The 26,803-nt window shown below is 35.5% G+C and overlaps 1 pseudogene; it reads left to right on the top strand.

Annotated features, from left to right (window-relative positions):
- The first annotated feature begins 5,999 nt into the window (after positions 1-5,999).
- LOC143586426 (uncharacterized) lies at positions 6,000-7,186 on the top strand (annotated as a pseudogene).
- The last annotated feature ends 19,617 nt before the right edge of the window (positions 7,187-26,803 follow it).

Raw genomic sequence — 26,803 nt, 5'->3', positions numbered from 1 at the left:
TTTTTGCTTTTAATGTTTTGGGATGTTCATGTGTTCATACAAACTTAGAGTCTTAAACTTGTTTATGAACTTTAGTCGCGCAGTATCCCATGTGTTGAGGACGTAGACTTGGCTGTTTATTTGTATGTGTGGATCATTAACCGTCTTGTCGGTCTATTCCGCAGTTTTCATGGTACCATTAGATGAACACGGGAGAACTATCATTTATGATTTTCTCTTTTGTTACACTTGCACAGTTAGTCCTGTTTGTGAGCTCAATTGTGAGCACTGGCAGTCTTGTCTCTTAGAGTTGGTCCCGATCTGATTACACCCTTGTTGAAACCCAGACATACACATGTTGCGCGCAGATTTATTGTTATCTATGTATTGTATTAAACTTGATTTCTCACCAACACGCAAGTGTTTGACGTTTATTTTAACACATGTTCAGGTTTGCAGTAGCTGTTTTGGAGCTTGTGGACACATAGGAAGTTTCTTTATTTTGGACCTAGATTAAAATGTATCAAGACAAGTTTTTGCTGTTCGAATATTATAATTTATAATATATTGATTTATGATGTTTTATGTTATCCTGTGTTTACCCTGCGCGTGCGCGAATGAATGTATTTATTAAATATTGACACCCAATAGTGTCACGAGTAATGAAACAATATGTGGCGCCCCGATGTATAATCCGCCTTTGGTCGGGGTGTTACATTGGCGGTCTATAATTTCACTGTCGAAGAGTGGAAGCAGGAGTGCCTGCGGAGGTATGGGACGGTGAAGACGTGGGACGGTGTAAAGGTGTGGGAGAGGTTGAGAAGGTGTTCCAAGTGGGTTGAGCTGGTGGCGCCGGACCTTGATGCGGAAGTAGGGCCGAAACGGACTAAAACTAGTTCGTCTGGAGCGTACAGCACTTCCGCCGGGTCGGATTGCCGGGTTGGATTCGACCTAAACGTTGCGGGGGAGGAAACGTCTTCACCGCCGAGGAGGCGGCCATTGGGAAGGGACGCCAGGGGGAAAAAACCGGCTGAGGGGAAGCCGTAAACATCAACGATCTTGTTGAATCCCTCAATAAATTCAACAAAACCATGGAGGTGGTCTCTAATGACAAAAAGGAAAAAAAAAGAATGAGAGATTTGGACTTCCTTGCAAGAGACTTCAGCCACCTAAATCCGGTCGACCAAATGCTGATGGAAAAACAGAAGGAACGTATCCGGAAGAGGTTGATCGAAGAAGACGAAACCGAATAATAAGAATAATGTTTTTCTTTAGTACTTATGTGTTTTTTTAATTAATGTGTGTTTTTTTAAATAATTTCTTGTTTTTTTAATAATACGTTTTTTTAATACATTTATAAAAAAATAAAAAAATAAACCGCTCGCGCCCCCTCTCGCGCCCCTCCACACCATGGCCCGGGGCGCTATCACCACTACCAACACCCATCTTATCAAGTTTCTCTCTCTGCCACACGTCACAATATTATTGGCTGGCGCCCCCACTCGCGCCCCCTCTCGCGCCCCCCACACCCCTCAGCCTTACTACAAAACTATATTCCCATAAATCATTGCGTACGGTTATTTGGTGTGTATGATGGCCATGGTCCACATGGAGGATATGAGGTATTTCTTGAAGTCCTTTCAAGTTTATGCTTTCAGATTTTATTAATTGAGTATAATATTTGTTTAATTCCACTGTTACAAATGTGATGAATCAGACACAAATAAGGAGAGGTGAGGGAGTCAATAAGAGTAATAGCAATTTTAAGGATTATGTTATTAAAGCTATTTCTTGAGATACTTGGTCTCAGCTACTGGAATTTGCAAGGTAAGAACCAAGACCTCAATCCCATATAGGCATGTAAACAAATAGAACCAACATGAACACATGAACACGGGCATGTTCATGTTTGTTCATTTAAATTTTACTAGAACACAAACATATCATTGAAGTGATTGAACAAAACTTTTTGTCCATGTTCTCTCATAAGAAAATGAGCATGTTCATATTCGTTCGTTTAAAACCTAAACGAATAGTTCACGAACGTAAACGAACATAAAGAAAAACAAATGAATTACAAACATAAATGGGCACAAATGAACATTTAGTTACGTGCATATGGTTTTTTTTTTTTTTAATACCAGATATGGCCCTTAGGGTTTAAGCATGGGTTCTTATTTACTAAGATGCTTAATTATTTTCAAAAACTATAAAATTATATAGTTTAAAAGGTTAAGACAGACATAAACGATCCGGCATAAACAAACAGCACAAAACGAACGGACATAAAACGAACATACACGAATGAGACAAAAAAACAGACATAAATTAACAAACGTAAACAAACGAACATACATGAATGTTTACTAACATAAATGAATGAATGACACATGTTCCAAATACGATAATGCTATGATGATGAGTTTCACTTTGAACAAAGTTGAGATTTCTACATGTCTTGGCGAGGCAACCGTAAACGTGCAGCCATGGCGGATGATTTATCTTTCTTTGATTGATCACATATCTGATCCTTATAATTTTTGCTGCCTGATTTTTCGGTTTTGTTTGGTCGTTCTGAGCATTTGTTTTATTGCAGGTTGCCTTTATCATACTTTACATTTCAATTCAATCGACCTTTGGCTAATACTGAAGTCGTGGGTACGGGTTTATATTGATTTTTAGTATTTCCTAATCTTTGAATCGTTTAAATGTCAATAACTGACTAACTTAGCATACATCTAATCATGGCAACGGTTGTCTTGCAGATGCATCAAAGGTTAATGGGTTTGAGGATCCATCTTCTTCACCCGAAGAAATGGTTAGTTTCGTTTTCGATTTACATTTTTTGTTTATATTGAATCTCACGTGGAGGCGACATATAAATTCTTAACTTTCTGTGTTGATATGTAGATGTTTAGCAAACACAATGTTCTTGTAACCCAATTTTTTTGCAGGTCAAGGCTTGAATTCTATAAGGTAGGTGTGCATTGTAAAAGATGGTATTACATTGATATGTTCGCAAGAAGAATCTACAGCTTTGTATTACAGTTTTTTGTGATATTTATCGTCACTTTTTGCGTAATTTGTTTTTGTGGATCGCCATCTAAACAAATTTTGTAAACTTGCTGTTCATACTCTTAGCATGTTACTACTTCAATAATGTAACATATCTTTGTTATATCTTTGTTGATCGTCATCTAAACACCGCCGCATTGTGGAGGGTAACCTCCTAGTTGTGTATAAAATAGGGTATTGGTCACTTTTTTTTTCTCTTTTCCTTTTTCATATACAATTGATAGTATTTTTTAAGACCATCCGCTATGGGGTGTCTAAGGGGGTGAAGGCGGGCGCCGTTGGGTGTTGAACACCACCAAGGGGCGCCATTGGTGGTGGGGTACGGTGGTGCCGATGGTTGGAACGACCGACGCGAAAGAAGAAATCAAGTGCCCCACCTCTCCAACAACTCCCTCCATCTCTCTCACACACACATACATACATATGCACACATATATAAATAGACGCCCTTGGGGCATTAAATCATAGCTTCAAAACCTCCCACCATAGAGGATGATATAAATATACATAAAACATGGTTTTCATCGTCCTCAGTTGTTTAACACTTTAGTTCTAATTCAAAAATCATTTTTGGACAGAATTACCAACAACCGGGTAAAACCATCACCAACGCAGACACAAAACTTCAAATTACTAAGAGCGTTCATAACACCTCCTATATAATATGTAAGTTGGTACTATATTTTTTAAAGTGTGATTATAAATGTAAATGGTTGTATCATATAATTTATAAAAACTCATTAATATATTTTTAGAGAACTAACTGATATTTATATAAGTCAATGCATGTGGTTCTCTTTTTTATGTTTGTTACGTTATATTTTTCCATTTATTTATTTTCACATCAAATAAATTCTTTATTGATGTTTTTAAAGGGTGGAGTAAGATAAAAAATTTAAGGGAATATAATACACTTACCATCTATTACTCTAATAAAAGAATATTACTTTGTGCCATTTTTTACTCTCTCATCCATCCTCACATTTTTTAAAACCATTTTGTTATTAACCAAAAATAGTCTTTTTCTTATATATATATATATATATATATATATATATATATATATATATAAAGCAAGTGTGTTAATGTTTATTTATTTCTTCTTTTTTTTTATTTTAAGTCATGTTTATCCTTAAGTAAAAAAATGAAACAATTTAGCTATAGAATAAAAATCAATTAAAATACTTTCTTCCTTAGAAATTTTCATTATATACATTGACTATATTCTCATAAATTTGTTTATCGACATACTAACCATTTAAATTTATTCTTTTGGTTTATTTTGAAATGCTAGAATCAGAAAGTTCTTTTATTAGCTATCATATATATAGCTTTTATTCCCTGTAACACGGGGTTGTTTTATATTATTCGTTTATAATATTTAATATATTTTTCTGGGTTTTAAATTTTATTTATTGTAATGAAGTTATTAATATACTTAGGATTTGATGATAAAAGGGTTTCACAAATAAATGAGATGTTATAACCGATTTAAAAGCTATATGGGTTTGGTGAGATCAATGACTCGCTTTTTTTTACTATAAAATTGTTTCTTAATTATAAATAATATATTTAAAAAACATACTATTTTTTAGTATATCTCTATTTTATATGATTTTCATATAAAATATTTGATAAGATTAATTTTTAATACAATGAGATGTTATAACTCGTTTAAGAGGTTAACCGGGTTTAGTGAGACTCATACCCGTGAATTCGGTTTAAATGCATAAGAAACCTTCATTTATAAATAAAGCAATCTGGTGGCTTGAGATAATTCAAAGATGTTTCGTTTATATATATATATATATTTAAGATTAAGATTTAATACCTAATCTGTTCTATTATTTATGGTTGGCTTGTACTTGAAAGAACTCATGTTTTCACACGGACATCTATACGTCGCTTGTCAAGATTTACAGGCAGGTATTGACTAAAATTTTTGATTATTGATAAACTAGGTATATTGACCAACACAACCGCAAACGTAGTTGAAAATTTTTCTTATTATTAAATATTTGCATAATGTTTATTTAGTAATTCCATTAATTTTAATATAAATTGTAATTTTATTAACGTTCAAATTTTAAAATTTTCAACAAGTCCCCATGTAATACACGGGGCTCAAACTAGTACCTCATAAAATAACAAGAGAGTAAGGGGTTGTTTGATTCATTCAGATCTGAATGAGTCACGTCTGAATGAGCATCTGTCTCATTCAGCAACAACAACAAGTCTGAATGATTCAGACCTAATTTTAACCATTCAGATGTTTTTCTGTTTGAAACCAAACAGTCTGAAGTCTGAATGAATCAGATGTTTCCATTCAGATGTAAACAAACAGTCACTAAAAAAATTGCAACAAATATCAAGATTAAAGAGACAGAAACTGTAACACAGATATTGTTAAATGTAGTTTTTTTTAGAACAACGACTTTCAACCCTCACGATGCCAAGACTATGTTGTCTTAACCGGGCCCACGCTTGAACACTCGTGAGTTATTGGCGAACGCCTACCACCTACCGGATAAACCCATCTCCCACGCTGGCCAAATGGCACCACAACGAAGAGTCGGTAAAACCAGATCGAGATCAAGAATCAAACCTGTGACCTGGGATCCCCAAGTCTTCCTCTCATTTCTCTGGCCATCTGAGCTAGCCCAGATGGTTCCCAGGACTTAATATTCTTTTTTAGCACTAATGTTTCTTCTTTAGCATTTGATTCACAGAACTTAATATTCTTTCTCATACACCAAATGACCAATCTACCCTTCACTCCCTCACACACTGCACACATAATTTGTCCTTATATCTTCTGTCCTCTTGCAGTGTTTCAATACTCCCACACACTCAGTCCTCCACGTGCTCCTGGGGACTCAACACCCTCTTCATTTACGTTACCCTTTGACCTCCACTTTCTCTCTCTCACACACCATTTGCACATCAAAATCAAGATCAAACGTCTAAGATAAAAGTTTTGTGGGCTCAAAGACTCTCAAAGTTACTGGTTGAATTTAAGCGTTTTTAATCATGGAAGTCGACACCGGAGACTGTAGCATGATATGCACCAATCATCCGTTCAAAAACACCACTCCCAGTGGTGGCATTTGTGCCTTTTGCCTTCAAGAGAAGCTAGGCAAGCTGGTCTCTTCTTCTTTTCCGATTACTGTCTTTCCATCTTCTTCTTCATCTTCTCCATCGTTCAGATCTGACATTTACAGCATTACTAACACAACCACCACCATCACCAACAACAAACATATCTTGGGTCCAGGTTCAGGTTCCGGTCCCAGTTCGAATAATATACATTATTCCAACAGGTCCCGAATACTGTACTTATTCGGGAAGAAGAGTAAAAATAATGCTCATCTTCAAAACAATAATATTGTTTTGAAGAGGAGCAAGTCAAGTTACGACCACAACCACCCACCTAATAACAAACGTGGCGGGTTGTGGTCGTTTCTGTACCTGAACCCAAACTCTTCTTCTTCTTCTACTGGGAAAAAAACTCTTAAACCGTCCGCATACTTGCGGACGGAATCAACGATATCTTCTAACGATATTAATATCGTGGTGGAAGAAAACGACGACGACGTTGTGTTTGATAGGACGGTATCCAGATCCAGATCCGTCGGGTGCGGGAGCAGAAGCTTTTCGGGTGATCTCTTCGAGCGAATATCTACCGGGTTTGGAGACTGCGCGCTGCGACGCGTGGAGTCGCAACGCCAAGGCAAACCCGGTATTCATGAGAGAGTCAGGTGGAGGTTTGTTTAGTGGTTTCAAGATTACTTCTTCCTCTTCGTCATCAACTTCATCATTCAGTTCAAATAATAATAATAATAATAATAATAATGATGATGGCAGTGTGATCGGAGGAAGAGTGACGTCATCGGGTGCTGGGACACGTCAGCATCAGCAGCATTTGCATGCTCGGAGCAAGAGCTGGGGATGGGCGTTAGCTAGTCCGATGAGGGCGTTTAAGAAAAATCCGAATCAGAAACCGAACCCGAAACCGAAACCGAAACCGAATTTGGCTGCTGTGCCTTCATTGTTGTCTGTTGGAAGATGAAGATATTTTGTTTTTTATTTTTCTTTCATTTTTCATTTAATTTTATTTTTTTTTATAAATTAGTTGGGTTGAATTACGGTTATACCCTTTTTTATACAGTTTTATTTTATCTTATTGTTTTTATATGAGTCATATGACCATGACCATGACCATGACCATGACCATGACCATGACCATGACCATGACCATGACCATGTTTGTTTATGAATTAATGTTATATTTGTCATTGTTTTGTATGTGAGTTATGTTACATTGTTACAGTATAAATAGACAAAAACTGAACCTAGCATGTGTTTTATTTTACTTTTTTGTAGGGGCTGAAAGGGTTGGATTCATTTGGGTGTTGGTTTATTTTTTTTTATTGGCGTTTTAGAACCTGAGTAAGCTGTTTTAAGACAAGATCGAGATGTCAAAATTGTAATTAGTTAAAATTTAAAACTGGATATATAGTTAATTAAGTTATTGAATTCTACGATGTTATTTAATAAGTTTTAAAAATCCAATAGTTTTAATTTATATAGCTTATTCTGAATATTCCTTCACTTCATATATGGTATGGTAATGTTTGGTTAAAAATTGGATTGATGTAAGATGAGTCGGTACAATCTAATTTAACGCAAGTGGTTTTCTAGTCTAATGTAACGGGGTTAAAACTTCGTGAACTTATGATCTCAAGTTTAAAATCTTACTTTTCTCGATGGTGTTCATGGAAGATCGGGTCAGACATGGAACTTCAAAATCAATATAATATAAGGGCTGATATTCCATCTTAAAAAGTCTCACTCGAGTATCGAGTGAGTTTGAATCGCTTTTAAAAATAAAAAAGAAAGTGAGCTACAACTTTTTGATGATTTGATGGGAGTTCTAAAGTGTCTATTTCATGTTTTCACATTTTTCTCTAAGCTATAAGATTTAATGTTTTTTCACTAAAGCTTTTTAGAATAGCTTGTGGAGGAAAATATGCTAAAAACATTATTTTAGTTGCAGTGCTTGGATCATATAAAATTATTGTACCGGATATTCTACCCCTTAGTTACAAATATTGTATAACAAAATTAAATTCTCTCAAGAATATTAAGTTGTTCACTAATAACACCATTGCCAAATTTATGGGCCTTTCTCTATAACGGGCCCTCAACATCAGTTGAGGCCTGACTAGCCTTTGGACCGGCCCTAGATATAGGAAAGCACTGTTGTAATTAAACATGAAGGACAACATACACAATAATGTAAACAGATGAACAGAGAAACAAATAAATGCTTGTTGATAATAGTATATTAATACACATTACACACCAATATTATTGGCTGTAAATAATTACATAAGACGCAATGGATATGGGCGGGGTGAAACAAGCTAGTGAAACCTTCTCACTTTGCCACGTCTGCGCCACATTAGCTTTCACATACCCATTTCACATCCACATTTTTCACAGGAAATACCCTGTGTGAAACAGGGTATGTGAAACCTCAATTATTTTATTATTATTTTTTTAATCTTTTGTTTTTTATATTAACTAATAAAAATTTAATTGATTAATAAAAATGACAATACATTCAAAGACTAATAAACATAAATAAAACATTACAATAAAAGTTACATAAATAAACTACCGATTGCTTTAACGAACGTGAATATATTCGATCAAGTCCGCCGTTAATGCGTCATGAATCTCTCGGCGCAGCCGCTCGGTCACGGTTTAAACGTTCACGTCGGGTTTCGTGTCGTATTGACGAACCCGCCTCTTCTTGTTGTTGTTGCCACCACTCATAACACCCCGTTGCGAAAGCACGAAACATAAAAGCGTTTTTTTCTTCGCTCGAAGACGAAGAGGAAGAAGATGGTGTTGACATTTTTAAAAAAATAATAGGGAATTTTTATAGATTATAGAGAGAAAAAGAGTAGTTTTGTGTGTTTGTTTTTATAAAATGAGAATGTATTTATAGATAAAAAAGGAAATGCAAAAAGTTTTTTTTTATTTAATAGCCAACGGCTATTTTTTTTAAATATTAATTGCAAATGGGGCCCACATCCTTCTCTTCACCAACGTTATAATTCTGGCGGTGGATGAATCGCGCCCCCATCATGGAGGAAGGGGGGGTGGTGTTTCACTTGTTCACGGCGCCAAATGGAGTCTCACGGTGCACCCGTGAGATCCATTTCCATTTCTCTAAGGCATAACTATACATTAAATGCATAGCATGTGGTATCTTATACCACAACTTGCATGACATTAATTATGCGAACGTCGGATACAATTTAGAGCTTTATATACAAAAGTCTTCTATGTTTTATTTTAAACTCATTTATGCAATTATATTCTAAACTCAAGCTCAACTCGAAACCATCCGACGGACAGCGTCTAAGTACATAGAAACTACCCATATGCACGAGACCATTTCCCATGCGGGTGTAACTTAGACCCGGCCCATCATGACGAAGGAATGGCCAAACGTGGTGTTGTGTGCCCACCAATTGCCCACACATGTAAGGATCCAGACAAATGTATACGAACGACTTTTTTTTGTTTATAATACTACAACTTGCATGCCATTAGAGCTTTATATAGAAAAGTCTTTATTTTTATTAACTAATTGTTTTCTACCTTATTTTATCCCCGAGAACCCACAACCATTTGATTGAAGGTCATACATCTTTAATAATTTTAAAAAAACAAAAAACAAAAAACAAAAAACAAAAAATATTATGTAATATATAATTGTTATTATTATAAATAAATAATTAGTTACATAAAGCTTAATCAAACAACTAATGAATAATGAAAGTGCGCGACTGAGCTCAAGTTTAGAGTCGTCTCCAAGGCCAGTCACGCCTCAACCACCATTGAGTACCCGATATTGAGAGGAAGCTGATTTAAAAAAAAAAAATATTATGTGAACACACACGCAAAAATATCTACATAAAAAAGATGGGTAATTAAACCCTCTAATATGTTCTTTTTTGAGCACCAAAGTCCACAATAAGCATGGTTAGAAGAAGTAATTGAGTATAGTTAAGCACTTAAGCGCATAACAGATATGAGTAATTAACACTAAAACATTTTGTATTTGTTTATCGCTACAACAACTCTGTATTTATATATTGTATTCAATTATCGTTGATCTTTGAAAAAACATTTGTATATAAGGGTTCTTCTGTTATCACAATTTAGCACTCGTGTTGAACACCCAAAATATCGGAGACAACCTTGCTCAAGTTAAACATGGTTAATAAGAGTTTGAGCTTGTACTTTATTTATTATATTATTACATAGTTTAAACTTTATACATAGAGCTCGAATATATTTTGATTGGGCTTGTTACATCTTTATTAAATTCAATTAAACTTAATTAAAGACATAGTAAGGCAATGTTGTAAATATGAAGAAACATGCACACAAAATGTAAATATTACGAGGCTGAGTGTAGTGGAGAAACAATGAGACACCAACAGCTAGCCAAACAGCATGCTTGGGCGCCATGATGAGGTGCCAAACTTCAACTATGCAAAGGCTTAACGGGCACTAGGGGAAGACTGGGAAGGAGGGTGTGGGGCCAACTCAAAACTAACCAACCAATCAAACTTTTTTTTTAATTTAAATTTAAATTTTAGTTAAAACCACTACACCTTTATGAAAATAGTGATTAAGTTACAGTTTCAGTACCTATATAACAAATGACAATGAAGTGACACTTATTTACTCCTAAGTTAAAATCAGTAAACCACTACACATAGCCAGGACAAATAGATACATACATGATCAACAAATAAATGTTTGTTGATAAAGTCATAAAATACACCAATATTATCACATGTGTATAGATAACAAAGGCATAAACCAAATTATTTATAAATGCATTAACTTATACTACAACTTGCATGCCATTTTGCGAAGGTCAAATGCAATTTATAAAGTTTTATTCATAAACGTCTTGATTTATTTGATGATCTTAATAACTATTTTTTCATTTTCAAACATGTGAAAGCTACATTATGGTTTAACATTGGCTATAAATAGGCAACTTTCAAGATTAAATTTGTATCAACCCTTTGATTGTGAACACAATAGCTCTCTTAAATCAATGGCAATGAAATCCATCATCTCAATCGCGGTTTTGGTTCTTGTTTTAGTAGCAACACAAGCTAAAGCCCAACGAATTATACCAGAGTGTTGGTGTTTTGGCAAACATAAGTGGAATTGTAACTTGCTCTCTGAATGGTACTATTAGCGTCACAAATCCACCGAGACCCTTCCCGGGTAAGATCATCATTCCAGCTATAAAATTGTTCATACTTCCATCACATCTTGCAAAAACTTTACACTTAGATTGTGTAGCCAAAAATTGAAAATAAATATAAAAAAGTAAAAGGGAAAATGACGAAAAAATTGTTCATTTGACTAGTTAAAATATACATTTTAGCAATTCGAAGGGTTTTTACCAAAATGTCCACCACAATCCAGTTAACTTGTCTAATTAATAATCTTCACCTGACCAGATTTTTCAACCAATTGGTCAAGCCTAATGTCAATATCTCGTCGAGACGCCCACTTTTTTTTGAAAAAAAGCATCGAACCGGCGAGATATTTAGGCATTCCGATGATATTCTCTTAGTCTTCCGACGATATTTTCGTCTTCCTACAGGATTTATCGCGTTTTCCGATGAGATTTTTTTTTGAATTGCATTTTTGACGTGTGGCAGAATCATGTTGGTTGAAAATCTCATTGGATGACGATTATTAAGTAGGCAGGTCGACTAGATTTGGAATGGACATCTTGAAAAAAAACTGATGAAATAGACATTTTGTAACTTAATTTGATTGGTAAAATAGACATTTTGGTCATTATCCTCAGATTAAATCGCTCATAAAGCGTCATTAAATTTTTTTTTTTTTGCCTTTGGTGGTGTTGACTAAATTTATTCGTTAGCCAGTAAAACATACAAAATTTATGCATGCGTATGATTTCTTTGTTACAGGTGCTCAAGTCCAACTATCATTTGGTGGAAATGTGCAAGCCTCAACCGTAACAAACGGAGCGGGAGCATTCGTCATGACGAGCCAACTTCCGGCTACTCTTAACAACGTTACCAGCGTTTTATCATCGTGTAAAGTAGAAGTTCCTACACCACTCTCAAATTGTAACGCAACCCTGCCATCAACCGGAAGTCTAGAAGCACCACTAAATTTCATTGGAAACACCTTTCAAAATTTTATGTCACAAATCACTGCGCAGTTTGGCGCGGGTGGATTCATGTTCACCCAAGGTTGATGGTTCGAGTTTGCTTCAAAATAATGTACGAAGAAAGGAAGATTGTGTTTCATAACATAATGTACCTATATATGTAAGAATAAATAAAGGTATTAAGGGATATTAAGTTGGTGTACACAAGTTTTGTGGTATACCGAGTATCTCCAACAACAAACCTTCACAAACCGTCATATAAACGCCACATCATATTCTAAACTTTTCTTAAAAAACATAATATTTTTACACAACAACAAACCCCCACAAACCTTATCAAATAATATTATAATAATACAATATACATATACATGTCAATATATATATGTGTGGTTGTGAGAGTAGCCCCCCCTATCCCCTATGTGGTTTGGATGAAGTTTGTGTATGCAAACTTTGTAAACAAACTTTTAGTCCACAACAATGAAGTTTGCATCTCCTCAAGTTTGTAGATGACACATGTATCCAAACATAGAAATTTGATCCTTGTTGTGGATGCTCTAAATAAGTCTTAATTAGAACTATAAGTCAAAACTAATCATGTTACGTTAACTTATTTATATGATTATATCTAGCTCTAAAATTAATAGTTACGAAAACTAATATTCTCGTATATATATATACTTTGAATTTGAGATTCATATGAATGTTTTCGTTTAATGAAAAACAACTATTAACCTATTATACAAACGCATAAATATTTGCTGGTCGAAAATAAACAAAAACAAACGCATAAACTAAGGCAAAATCGGCATAATGTCTATCAGAATCTAAAATTTCCAACAGACCCAACCATTTATATATGTCAGGCTAATTATACGACGCCACGTTGTAAAAAATTCGTCTAACCGACAATGTGATCTGACCTATTTTTTGTGAGTTCCAAGAGTAAACTATTTGTGTGACGACGTACACTTTTTTAGTGGAGATTTAGCAACGATTTTCCAACGAAATATCGCATAGTTGCTAGCTAATTGCCATTTTGTTATAGTAGTGTAGCAAAATCGGGGCAATTTTTGTTATTGGAAAATTCGTCTAAAATTTGTTGGAATATCATGTTTTAGGAGTTTTGTAGGAAATTTCGTAGGAAAACGATATGCTTTTTAGTAGTGTTGTAAAGCACGTAAACTATATGATGTAACATAACCAAATAAGTTAACGACTCATTTGCAAGTCTCTTATTGTGTAAGGAAAAAAAACCCCAAGAAATGGCAATGAAATGTGTTTTAGACAATATACGAAAGTCGTATGCAATTCAAACACATTATGCTTAACTAAAACAACTACAAATATTAATAATCAAGATATTATGCTTAAAACGTGGACTAACTTGAATAATCAATCGTTATTTTAAGCATAATATCTTAATTACTGAGCAATGCTACAACATTTTTTCTCCTTTTTTAGAGCGTGAAATATTGTTTTGTATATGGATCTACACATTGAATTGATTAACATTAGTTCACATGTAACCACTGTTGGTACAATGGAAAATACAAATTCATATTCATAACTAAATCTTCAACCGGCGGAAAGCATGCAGGACAGGGAGAGGAAGTCAGGTTTCGAGGGCTAAGATCACGACTGAAACCTAGTAGTATGGTGTTTGATGGTGATGAACCGAGGTTACCGATGAAAAATCCAATTCATGATCCCTCTTGTGACACTGGGCATGTATGTGTAAGTGTGACCGATTTTAGTCGTGTGGGTGTGATAGGCGATAGCAGTGCGTTAATTTTTTTCCCTTGTAACGACAATAGTCTTTTGAGTGTCGTGATTGGTATACTAGAATTTAAGTATACTACAGTAGAATAATAAGTACAAAATGATTACAATAAAGTGGCAAACAAACGGACAACAAGCTGCACCGGCCGTAACCTTCCTTTTGAATAGCAAAGTCAATCCTACTAAAAAGAAGCTTTGGGACCAAGGAGCCGAAGAGGTTCCGTGTACGACACGTTGAACCCTACTAAAAAAAATTTACAGCCTCTGGGCCAGAAAACAAAATGTATCAAAAGCAAATGAGAGAAAGACATGTTGATTCTCTAAACAAGATTTCACGTGTTTAATAACTTTGTTCGATTCATCGTTCAACACAGCCTGCCCCACAACAAATCCATGATCCTTGAGCCCAATAAGAGGAGACACTCCTGTAAAATCCACACAGGCGTGTCCCCCCTGCCCACCCGAACACAAGAATATCAGTTGGTCGTAAAGTAGACTTCCCTTCAAAAGGATCCGTGAGAAAGTTAACAGGGGCCTCCTTTTTAGCAGAAATCCCTGCCCGTTTAAGAACATCACACAGAACATCCCTAACCAAATCATGTATGTATTTAAAGCTAGGTAATTCTTTGCAATGCACCGCATGGTCTCAAAAAGAATCCAAACAGACCTTGCGACAAATTGGGCAAGCTCATCAGTCGGGAACATAGGGATCATTACCGGTACTTAAGGATAACTCGATACTCCAAACCCGACATACGTTGGTCCAATCCTTCAATGGGGATGACAATTAGAAAATCCCGAGCCCGAGGAGCCTGAAGGCATTCAAACACCGCCTTTTGACGAGGGCATAGATTAAACTTCACTTCTAAACTATGGACGATTCCACTAAATAAGGCACTCGCCACAACATGTTGGGGGGGGGGGGGGGGGGGTGTTCCTTATTAGAGAACCCATTAAAATCAAAATCTTGAAATGAAGTACGTAAACGATCCATCGCACACCTATAATCAGAGTCCAACGCATAAATATCACAACCTCGGAGAATATGGTCTTGCAAACACCACGATTGTACTCTCGAAACAACAAAAACATATGCAGATACATCCCCGGCACATATTTATACTGGCATATTTATACCGACACTTGTGGAGCAAAATGGTAAAAATGTGAAAAGAAAAAGAAAAAGCAACAAGTTCAACATTTGGTCCCCAGCAACTAGTTAAACTATTTTCTTGCTCGGTACAGAAACCAAATATTTTAAGGCTATATTCGGGTCGCAATCCAGGTTTTTTCCAAATCGATTTTACAATATGAAATATCAACATGATGGCAAAACGAAGGGCTGGTTCTCGAACCAAACCGGTTTACGCCAAAGCGGTTATAGAGTGCGAGTGTTTCAGGTTGGAAACTGGTTCACCATCCCCAAACTTTTTTATTAACATTGTTTAGGACTCATTTATTGGCTACTTGCCTAAAATAAAATGTTTTGAAGTCCCACAACAGCCAATAAAATGAGTCCAATTGATATCACATACCGTTTCAAGCAATATTTGTCATTGGGAAGCATTATAGATATTAATTATTATCTTTATTCATGCATAATATAAAACTGTTGGAATCATTAAATTCCAATAAGTTAAAATAAAGTTGGGACTAAGTTCGTAATGTTCAAAGCTCCACGAACATTGCTCCCCGCGAATTGTAACGACGCTTGAAGAGTACCGTTTAAAGATAGAGTTGCACGAATGGTGTAGCAACAACCCTACAAGATGATAATAGGGTGGCGAGAACAGCTTGAATCGGATTTGAGCGTAATTATGAAAAACAAATATGGATTTAAGAGTAATTGAATTTTTACCTTGAGCATAACTTGTATAAACAATTTGTGACATCTCGGATTTTTCAAACCCGTATTCGTTAACATTTAACCCAACTCGGAAATATTTTAGTTCCTTAATATTAATCAAAATCAAATATTTATAAGTAAATAAGTTTCTAATATTCATTTTATACCCTTAAAGTTCTTAAAGTTATTTATTCTTGGTTTAAACTTTAAAATAGTCAATAATTGAACATTTCAGAAAGTTTAGGAACCATTATTGCCAAAAAACCAAAGTTCCTTCCTTGGCAAACCGGAGCGCCGCGCGCCGCCTCCACACCACTGGTCAGATCGTTTAACTTTATTTCGTTTCCTAGCTCGTTTAAGGCATAAAATCGTTTATTTTAGGCATGTTTGAGTGATTTAAGGTCCAAATAAACATCATGTAACTAAACTACAAGTGCTAATTCGTTTCTTACTGCCCAATACCAGATCTTTATGTATAAATCGTTGGTTATTTCCTTAAAACGTATTTACTTGCTTAAACGGGCCAAAAAGCCCATAATTAGTTCGTGTTATGTATTCTTATATAAACAAGCCCCATTCATCTGCTGTAAACTTTAATCTAACCCTAAAGAACATCCCATAGCCGTCACCTACCTCTGTTCATCCTCCAACCCTTCGGTTTTTGCATATTCGTTAAAGATTCAAGACTTGTTCGTTGATTTTGCTTGCTTTAGGATCTTTGACTTCCGTTTCTCGTCAATCCTTTCACTTTCCGGGTAAGTTGTAAACTGTAGAATTGTTCATGCACATTCCCTAGTCGATAGCCATCAATCAATTTCTGAGATTGAAGGGTATTGACTGGTCAATTGCTTTAAAACCCGATCAAGGGTAAAACAGTCAACAAGTTTGACTTTTCGTTTTCTCATGCTTCTGGTCGGATTCAACGTTCGGTCCAGAAAACCTTTCTTCTCGTAATTAAATTTTAAGGGTTCTGACCAAAACCCGACTCCCGACTCGAAGTTCGGATTCTGGTCAGACTCGACTCGTTTAAACATTAAAATCAACATAACTAGAGTTCTACCCATCCTTTTTGGATTGATTCCAACAGAATTAAGTTCATTTTTTATTTATAGTTTCATATCACAAAGTTTCAGATTCTGATCATTAATCTTGTTGGACGTGTATTGGACGACTCGCTTAAATAATTAGTTCGTTGTTGAATTTATTAATCACTTGCCTTCCGTCTTGTTTCGGTCAAAAATTGGCAAAACAACTTTTGATCAAATTCGTGCGTGAGGTGAAGTGCTTGTTTATAATGAGATCGAACACAATGATATGATTACGAGGGAAAAAACCCTTGATCACAATAATCTTACGTCGGTCAAGAATTAACAACGTAATCTTTGGTCGAATTACTCCGGTCAAAGATTAAGAACGTAATTTTTGGTCAGAATCGTGTATGATTATGGTAATCTCCGGCAGAAAAAACCCCCGGACGGTGAAAACTATCACCGTCGACTTTATTAATAACGAAAATAGATGATTACAAGTGGTGGAGCTGATAAGTGATCGAATGCTAAGTGTAACAGAGTATGCTAGTAGCTAAGTAAGTGAATGTGTCTGGCCTAATGATATTATCATCTCATATATATAATAAAATATTACAACTATTATCCCGAAATAACCGGAAACCCTAGACTATTTCTTCCATAATCCGTTACTTGCCCACGTTCCATTTGACGAAGTTCAAGCATTAGCCGTTGTAAGTCCACGTTCATATTAGCATATTTTACACGTGATCTTATCTGCAAAACAAATAAAAATAATATAGGACAATTGAATTAGTCAAATACCATCCTCGGAATATTAGCGTTGACCGGATAGCTCAAAACCCTTGAACCGTAGCTCATCCTGAGGATAGAAAATCTACACCCAACAATTTCCTCCAATTTTTATAGATAAGGCAAAATTTTAAATTTCGAAAAGTAAAATATCTTTTGCCAACTGAAAGGACATGCACACGGATTGAGGAGACCCTATAACTGTCCTTCCAGATTATAATCAAACCATTTCCCAATCTCAAATTAATACTTCCTCCATCGGTTCACAATCATGTCAGTTTCTCTTTCTCGTCTTCTTTAATTTCTTGAAATTTTTCTTCCGATCCGAACGATAATGAGGAAGAGAACCCCTCGTGCGCCCAATCCTTTCTCCTTTGCAACCTCAGATGATTTCGTTGACCAGGCTCTCATTCCGGCCACCGTTGAAGACCCGTGTCTTTTCAAAGATTTAGACATTAGATTTCTGAAAGAGTCGGGTTTACTACCTGCTGAAACCGTTATTAGGCCATATGATTCCATGTCAAGGCTGACTTTTCTTCTAAAACCTGGATTTGCTTTTTCTATTACCCCTTTTCGATTGGCCTTTCATATCCATTTCCCCCGCTCATCAAGGAGTTCTTTAATGTCACCAGATTCTCTTACTCCCAAGTCATGCCGATGGTGTGGAGGGTTCTGGCCACAGTAGATCGACTGAACAAAACCCATGGGTTGTCCATAGGCGTACCCGAAATAGCTGCGACTTATAACCTCCGAACTCATGGATCTTTTTGCTACTGTCTCCAGTCTAAATCCAGCCGTCTTTATATGGTTCCCAAGGTGTCCAGTAGTGACCCTGATTGGAAGAAACATTTCTTTTTTCGTTCGTTGAGACTCCATTCCTGATGGAATGAACTTGCCTTTTAAATGGGTTCATAAGGGTAGGAAATCTGTAGGATAAAATTTTCTTTTGCAAACGATTTATTTTAATATGGCTTATTTTTTGGCAGTTGTGTTTGAGGATTTGATAAAGTTCAGGAAGGATACGAAGAAAAGGCTTAAGGCATTGTTCAAGGTCCCAGCAGAGGATAGGGAGTTTTGGTTAGAGGAAGAAACAGGAGAAACGAGTGTGATCGCTTCAAAACACGCTGAGAGTATGACTTCTGGTAAGTATTTTGGGGATTTTAGGTTTTCTAGGGATTTTGTTAACTTGAGAATAATTTAATAAATCATTGTATAGGGATGCCGAAGCCAAAGTCTTTTAGCTTAGTTGATCTGGATGATCTCATTGAGGACAAGATGGTGGTGAAAGAAGAACATTCCAAGACACTTTCTCCGTCGGTGAGAGTTCCAACGACTCGCCAGAAAAGTGCTGCACAGAAGAAGAGGAAAGCCACCACTTCGGCCGAGACCGAGCCCTTTGCTGACATGACCACTACTGATGCTGTGGAGAAGCTTCAAGCTCTCGCTAACTTTCTCGGAACAGTAAGTATCTTTGTTTATCCTGAAAATAGTAATCTACAGAAAAACTAATGTTAATTTGGGGATAACAGAAAACCGAAAGTTACCGTCAGATATCCCAAGATGCTGAATTGTCCAAGAGAGAGGCTGAAGCCAAGCTCGCCGATATCCTACAGGCTGTTGACACAAAGGACAAGCTGCTCAAAAAGAAGGACAAAGAGATTTCGGACCTCAAAGCCTCATTTGAGTTGGAGAAGACTGAGTTCTTTGAGGAGACCAAGAAGTGTGCAGCCGCCAGTATATTTGAGTTGATGATCAAGATGTCAGAGGAAACGCAAGCAAAAGGTCATGTGATGGACTCCTGGAATTCTGTGGCTTGGAAGAAGAAACTGAAGATGCTGAGGGGGGAGAAGCTTGAAGAAGATGAGATGGCGGGTGCTTCTGAGGTGATCAAGGAGATTGGAGCTAGTGAGGAGGTGAAGGAGACTAAGGCTGGGGAGGCGACGGATTTGGAGAAGAAGGAAGGTGACAATGTTGAAGGTGTAAAGGTTTGAACCTGGTCTCCAGGTTGTTTTTATGTGTTTTCAATGGTTGTTTTGAACAATTTCTATTTTGGTTATGTAAGGATAATGTAGTAAACTCAGGATAATGGTTTGGGTGGAGGGATCCTGGTTCAGGACGAAACCCACCCCGTCTTTTATTTTCTACTTTAGAACAATTGTGATAGTTCGGGTGGATGGGCTCCGTTTTGAGTGAAACCCGGACTATCTTTTCCTGCATATTAGTACAACTTTTTATGACTTATATTGGTATCCTTTTACTTTTTCCGTATTTAGAAAAATCTAAGTTTGTTAGAAATGAAAAATTTCTTAGTAATAGTAAAGTTTTACCAATAAACCAATATCAAGTCATAAACTTTATCTTATAAATAATACGGAAGATAAGATATTCACAAATAGTAAATCATACCAGAATCGTATATCAATTAACCTGGAAATTGTCTAGACCATCTTATTCCGCCTTGTCGCCAGAATTTTTAAAAGTATTAGCAGGATAATACTAATATTACAATTCTATTGCTATATCCCCGGGATTAGAGGAGCATTCTAAACAATGATCTTATTCTCGGAATAAGATCATTGTTTAGAATGCTCCTCTAATCCCGGGGATATAGCAATAGAATTGTAATATTAGTATTATCCTGCTAATACTTTTAAAAATTCTGGCGACAAGGCCTAAATAAACTGGCGACAAAGCCCTTTAGAAGAGATGAAAAATCTCTTAAACCATTAGAAACGAATTTGCGACAAGGCCTTTTAGAAGAGATGAAAATCTCTTAAACCTTAGGAATGAACTGGCGACGAGGCCCTTTTAGAAGAGATGAAAATATCCTAAACCTTAGATTATGATACGTCTACCATAAACTTGAGGTTCAAACCAATAGCCGAGGATAACGAGGTAACAAGTCACTATATTTCATGTGCTGGCCCCGCCTCTCGAATTAAGGCCGAACAAACACGCGCTACAGGCGACTTTAAGAAGAGGTGAAAACCCCTTAAACCTCAAGATTCATACCAATAGCCGATGATAACGAGTTAACAAGTCACTATATTTCATGTGCTGGCCCCGCCTCTCGAACTAAGGCTGAATAAATATGCGCTACAGGCGATCTTAAGAAGAGATGAAAATCCCTTAAACCTTAGAAGAGGTGAAAATCCCTTATACCTTAAGATTAAGCTAGCGACACGACCCTTATAAACTGGCGTCGAAGGCCCAAGTTAACCTTATTCCATATGAGAGTCCCTCATATCTACAAAACTGTCAACTTTAAGTGAGGGGTGGGTGTTAGCCTTGCTAACACCCCTCCGATGCTTAAGTTAGTACCTTGTTTGAAGAATAATAATATTGAAAATAAATAAAAGTATAAATTCGAATACATACCTTGACTGTTTAGTATAACAGTTATCCTCGGGATAGAAGTCTTACATGAAATATTTTTTGAGGTGTATAGCATTCCAAGCCCTTTGTAGTAAGTTACCATCTAAGGTAGACAATTTGTATGCCCCCTTTCCTGCTTCTGAATCAATCAAGTAAGGACCTTCCCACTTTGATGCAAGCTTTCCATCCTTAGGATTGGTAGTGTTCTGAAAAGCTTTTCGGAGAACCAAATCCCCTTCGTGAAACCTTAGAACTCTAATATTCTTGTTGTAGGACTTTGCTATCTTCTGTTGATAAGACGCAATTCTGATCTTTGCCAAATCCAGGAGTTCTTCTACCGTATATAGATCTTCAAGTAGACTTCGAGTATTATCTTCGGGATTTTGATGAGTGACTCTGGCCGTCAGGATAACCATCTCCGTGGGGATAACTGCTTCAGCTCCGAATACTAATGAGAAAAGAGTCTGACCAGTAGCATTCTTCAAAGTGGTTCTATCTGCCCAAAGAACAAAAGGTAGTTCCTCGGCCCACTTTCCTTTCTTAGACCCCAACTTTTTCTTTAGGTTATTGATAATGATTTTGTTGCTTGATTCAGCCTGTCCATTAGCCTGAGGGTGGACAGGTGTTGATGTGATCATCTTGATTCCCCAACTGGCACAACAGTTAGTTGTTCTCTTGCCGATGAATTGCGAGTCATTGTCACACAGTATCTCTGCCGGAATCCCAAATCTGGTCAGGATATTGCCCTTGATGAATGAGATAACTTCTTTCTCTCTGACTTGAACAAAGGCTTCCGCTTCGATCCACTTCGAGAAATAATCTGTCATAGCCAGCATAAGACTTTTCCTCCTGGAGCTCTTGGTAGTTTCCCCACGATATCCATTCCCCACTTCATGAAAGGCCAAGGGGATATAATAGGATATAATGGTTCTGCTGGCTGGTGCAAAATGTTGCTATGTCCTGGCATGCATCACATTTATGAGAATAATTCATAGCATCCCTCTTCATCGTTGGCCAGAAGTATCCCGTCCTCAGGATCGTGGAGAATAGTGCTCTGCCCCCAGTGTGATTCCCACAATCTCCATCATGGATATCCTGAAGAAATTCTTGAGCTTCTGCCTTCTCCAAGCACCTAAGATATGGTCCTGCAAGAGATTTTCTATATAATATAACATTTATTACAATATATGGGATTACCTTTGTGCGAAAAGATCTTGGGTTTTCATCCTTGGGGATAACTCCATCCTGAATATATTCCTTGATTGGGATAATCTAAGAACTTTCATTATCCTTAGGATTCGTGACTCCCATATCTCTACCATCTTCTGATATTTCATTGACACCTTGTTCTTCTATTGCTGGGCTCAGGATATGTATGATAGGGATCTTGACACCTTCCGGTATCCTGAAGGATGAAGCTAAATATTCTAGGGCATCTGCTTCAACATTCTCTTCTCTAGGTACCTGTGAAGACTATTTCTTCCATAATCCGTTGCTTGCCCACGTTCCATTTGACGAAGTTCAAGCATTAGCCGTTGTAAGTCCACGTTCATATTAGCATATTTTACACGTGATCTTATCTGCAAAACAAATAAAAATAATATAGGACAATTGAATTAGTCAAATACCATCCTCGGAATATTAGCGTTGATAGGATAGCTCAAAACCCTTGAACCGTAGCTCATCCGGGATAGAAAATCTACACCCAACACGTCTAAGGTGAGTTTTATCATTCCTCTGTTTTACTCAATTTTTCACAATGATTTGGGGACATATGCGTATATCATACTATATATATATACATAACAATATATACATATCCAAAATAGCAAACGTGTAATTGTGTGTGATTAATCAAATCTACTTGTTATGTGCTTATGTGTTATTGTATTGATTCGCTTGACATATTCCCTTAGGGAGGGTTCTCATTCTCATTTACCAACGCGATTCGCTTGAAAACGGTCTTATTCTCATTATATGCTCATAGTTGATTTACCGGCGCCCGATTCGCTTGGCAATGGTTTAGTCGACAACTTATTTGCTTATGGTTTGATTTCATTACCGCATTTATTATGTTTTGCTTATTTATCATATTAACATTATTTTGGTGTCAAAACTTGGTGTTAAACTCACTCAACATATTTGTTGACAAAAACTCTATTTTCTACGCATATGCAGGTTGCCTGAAGATTGAAGTTGGACACGTAGACAAGACCTTAGGATATAATGAAGATAATCGTTATATGAACTCATATTTGTGTATTTGGATTGTTTTGTATATTTGGATAATGTGTGTAATATTCATAAATAATTAATTAGATATTGTCACATTTTATATATGATAGTATATTCGAGCTGTGAGCAATGGGATCACGCCCCGGCATTTCCGCTTTAGGTTAGGGTGTGACACAATTATTGTACTGTAACTCTTTCGTAGTATATAAAATACAAATACAAAGTTTGAGCTCACGCTTAGTTTCGAGCTCCTATTGACTCTAGGTATTGTGACGGCGCCGATGTGATTTCAGTTTCAAATTAAAATTCTTTTATTATTTAAAAAGCAATTTACAATACAATGTGATCCGGCTTCCAAGGTGAATTTCGGTTTGCAGATGCATCTTTTTCAACGATAAAACTTAAACGATATAAATCACAAATCTTGGTACAAAACAAGTACACGTTTTATTGTGTTTGTAATCTAATCTAAATATATAGAGATTTTTTAATCAAGACTACGCATTTTTTGTGAGTTTTGCGTCTAAGTTTAGACGCCTAACAAAATCGTATTCACTTTCCCCATAATTTAAAGTAGATTAAAATTTCGCACTGTGTCATCTTAAACTAGGATTTGTTTTATTCGACGAAATAGTATTAAACACCGACTAGCGAAAATAAAAACAAGATGAAATTAATTAGAGGATTTTGTAACTAATCTATCCAATTTAATTTGCCCTTACTCTTCCTATTCGAGTACCCATCATCAAACAACAATACATTATTTAAATGATTCTTCATGAAGACCGTATCATTTCGATGCTTCCAAATATTCCACCAGACTCCCTAACAAAATCGTTTTCAATAAGAATAGATGGTTTCTTAACCCTTATAATATGTCACCGTGATTGATTCAAACTTTTATGCATACTAATTCATAGACGTATCTTCGTTTTATAACTTATAAAAAATAGTACGTATCTATAATATATATAAACAAAAACCCAAAAATTCCTTGTGTCGCGATGTGGTCGTTCCCCCTTTTTTGGAGTCACCAGATTTGCGTGATTTTTAAATGGAGGCTTCTCATGCATTTGACCCGAATTCACGGGTATGAGTCTTATCAAACCCAAATATTTTTTAAATGAGCTATAACATCTCATTAAATTAAAAACTAATCTCACGAAATATTTGATTTAAATCCTATAAAGTAAGGATATACCCAAAATTAATATCTGATTTATTTTAAAAAAATTATATATTATTTATAATTAAAAAACCAATTTTATAGTAAAAAAAATAAACGGGTCTTGGGTCTCATCAAACCCATATAGCTTTTAAACCAGAACATCTCATTTATTTATGAAACAATTTATTTTCAAACCATAAACATATTATTAACTTTCATGTAATAAAAAAATAAAAATTCAAAAAATAAATAAATATTATAAACAAATAAGATAAAACAACCCTGTAATACGGGTGATAAAAACTAGTGTATTATATTGAACTTAAATTAAACTTTAACGTTATGTATTACGCTATGCTTTAATTTGTAACATGCAACATTTCATTTACTTTTATGATACATGCATTAAACTATCTTATAACAAAAGTTTTTATAAGTTCATGAACATTAAACAAAATGGCCGGTGTTTTCCAAACTCTATAATTTATAAATGTCGGTTCATTCTTTTATTATTCATAGACTCTTACACGAGGGTCTAGGCCAGTTTATGTCATATCTTAAAATTTATATAACTAGTGTACTAACTAATATAAGCACGAGTCTTACTTTATTTATACACTAGTTTGAGGCCCGTGTATTACACGGGTAATTGATGAAAATTTTGTATTTTTAACCATTAAGTAAAATAGAATTAACAAAATGATCATATAATTTATACGGTTACAATTCACATTAAACTTACAGAAATTACATAACGAAAATTACATAAATATGTTACAGATAAGTAAAACAGTCCTTGTACACTACATTTGTGATTGTATTTGTTGGTATACATTGTTTATCACAAATCAAAATCTTTAGTTCATGCCTGCTTGTAACTCTTGATAAGGTAACATATAGGTATGCTTATAACTCTTGATATAGCCACGTATAATCGTCCATGTGATAAATAAGATTCTTCAAGTACACACGACCCTATATAAATGATAATATATCCATGAAACTAACAAAAAAAAAATACTCACACACATCAAATATCATACCTTTTAATCAATCTTCCTATATAATAAAGGAAGAACAATTTGGACACTTGTCCCCCCCATTCATTGTGCTGATGTGTCACTCATACAAGCAACCATGCTGATATGTCAACCTTACAATGCACTCTTAATAAACCGGTTAGTTAATACCGGTTCATTGAGAGAAACCCTAAAAACATCCATTCACATACATCTGCCTCTTTCTTTCACCCTACCTCTTTCTTTCACCCGGCCTCTTTTCTTCCTCTTTTCTCTTTTTTTCTTCAAATCATTCTCTTCTTTTTCTTCTCAAATCTGGATTTATATACGAAGATTAACAAACAATTATATGTGCTTTCTCTTAATCGTCTGATCCGATTGATGGTTCTCCTACTCACAATAATCAGATTGTGAGTCAACTCAACTAAAGATATGTCTGTCAATCTTCAGGTTTGAATCTATTTTCCTTTGAATTTACTTCGTTTGGTGTTATTTGATGAAGAATTATTTTTTTTTGGTTAATGTGGATTTGAAGCAAGTAAATATCAGACTAGGATCAACAAATCTACAGTTTCTTCTTCAGGTTTGGATCTTTATGTGTTTTAATTAAATGTCTTTCAAATTAATAGATTACGTTATTTTGTTTACTTTTAGGTTTTAATTTGGACAATTTTCATTTATGGATTTGAAGAAAATAGATCTGACTAGGATCCAATAGTCTTCCGTTTCTTCTTCAAGTTTGGATCTTTTTTGTTATAATTCTATTTTTGTTAAATTATTAGATTACCTTCATTTGTTTACTTTTAGGTTTTCTTTTGGACATTTTTATTTGTGGATTTGAAGCAATTAAATATCTGACTAGGATCAACAAATCTACTGTTTATTCTTCAGGTTTGGATATTTTTTTCTTTTAATTCAATTTGTGTCAAATTGTTACATTACCTTCATTTGTTCACTTTTAGGTTATCATTTGCACAATTTGATTTCTACTTTATTTTCGATATACAGACATTCAAATAAAAATTTTTTAAGTATAGAATAACTTTTATAAATCCAATTTTATAAGTACAGACATTCAAACTTGAATATGCTTCCCCCAAATCTGATAAATACCCATAATACTCTAAAAAGGTTGTTCCGAACCAACACTATGACCACTTTACCCCTTCTTAGCCAACTATCAAATATTTATATTTATTAACGCATATGTCCGTCGTTAATTCATTCAAATCTGTTTTTATTTCAGTGATA

Source organism: Bidens hawaiensis, unplaced genomic scaffold (assembly GCF_021521415.1).
Source record: "Bidens hawaiensis isolate Kalapana, Puna unplaced genomic scaffold, B.hawaiensis_p1.1 tig00034651_1, whole genome shotgun sequence".
Taxonomy (NCBI): Eukaryota; Viridiplantae; Streptophyta; class Magnoliopsida; order Asterales; family Asteraceae; genus Bidens; species Bidens hawaiensis.
The sequence above is the reverse complement of the archived record's forward strand: the minus strand, read 5'-3'. Positions and strand labels throughout refer to the sequence as shown.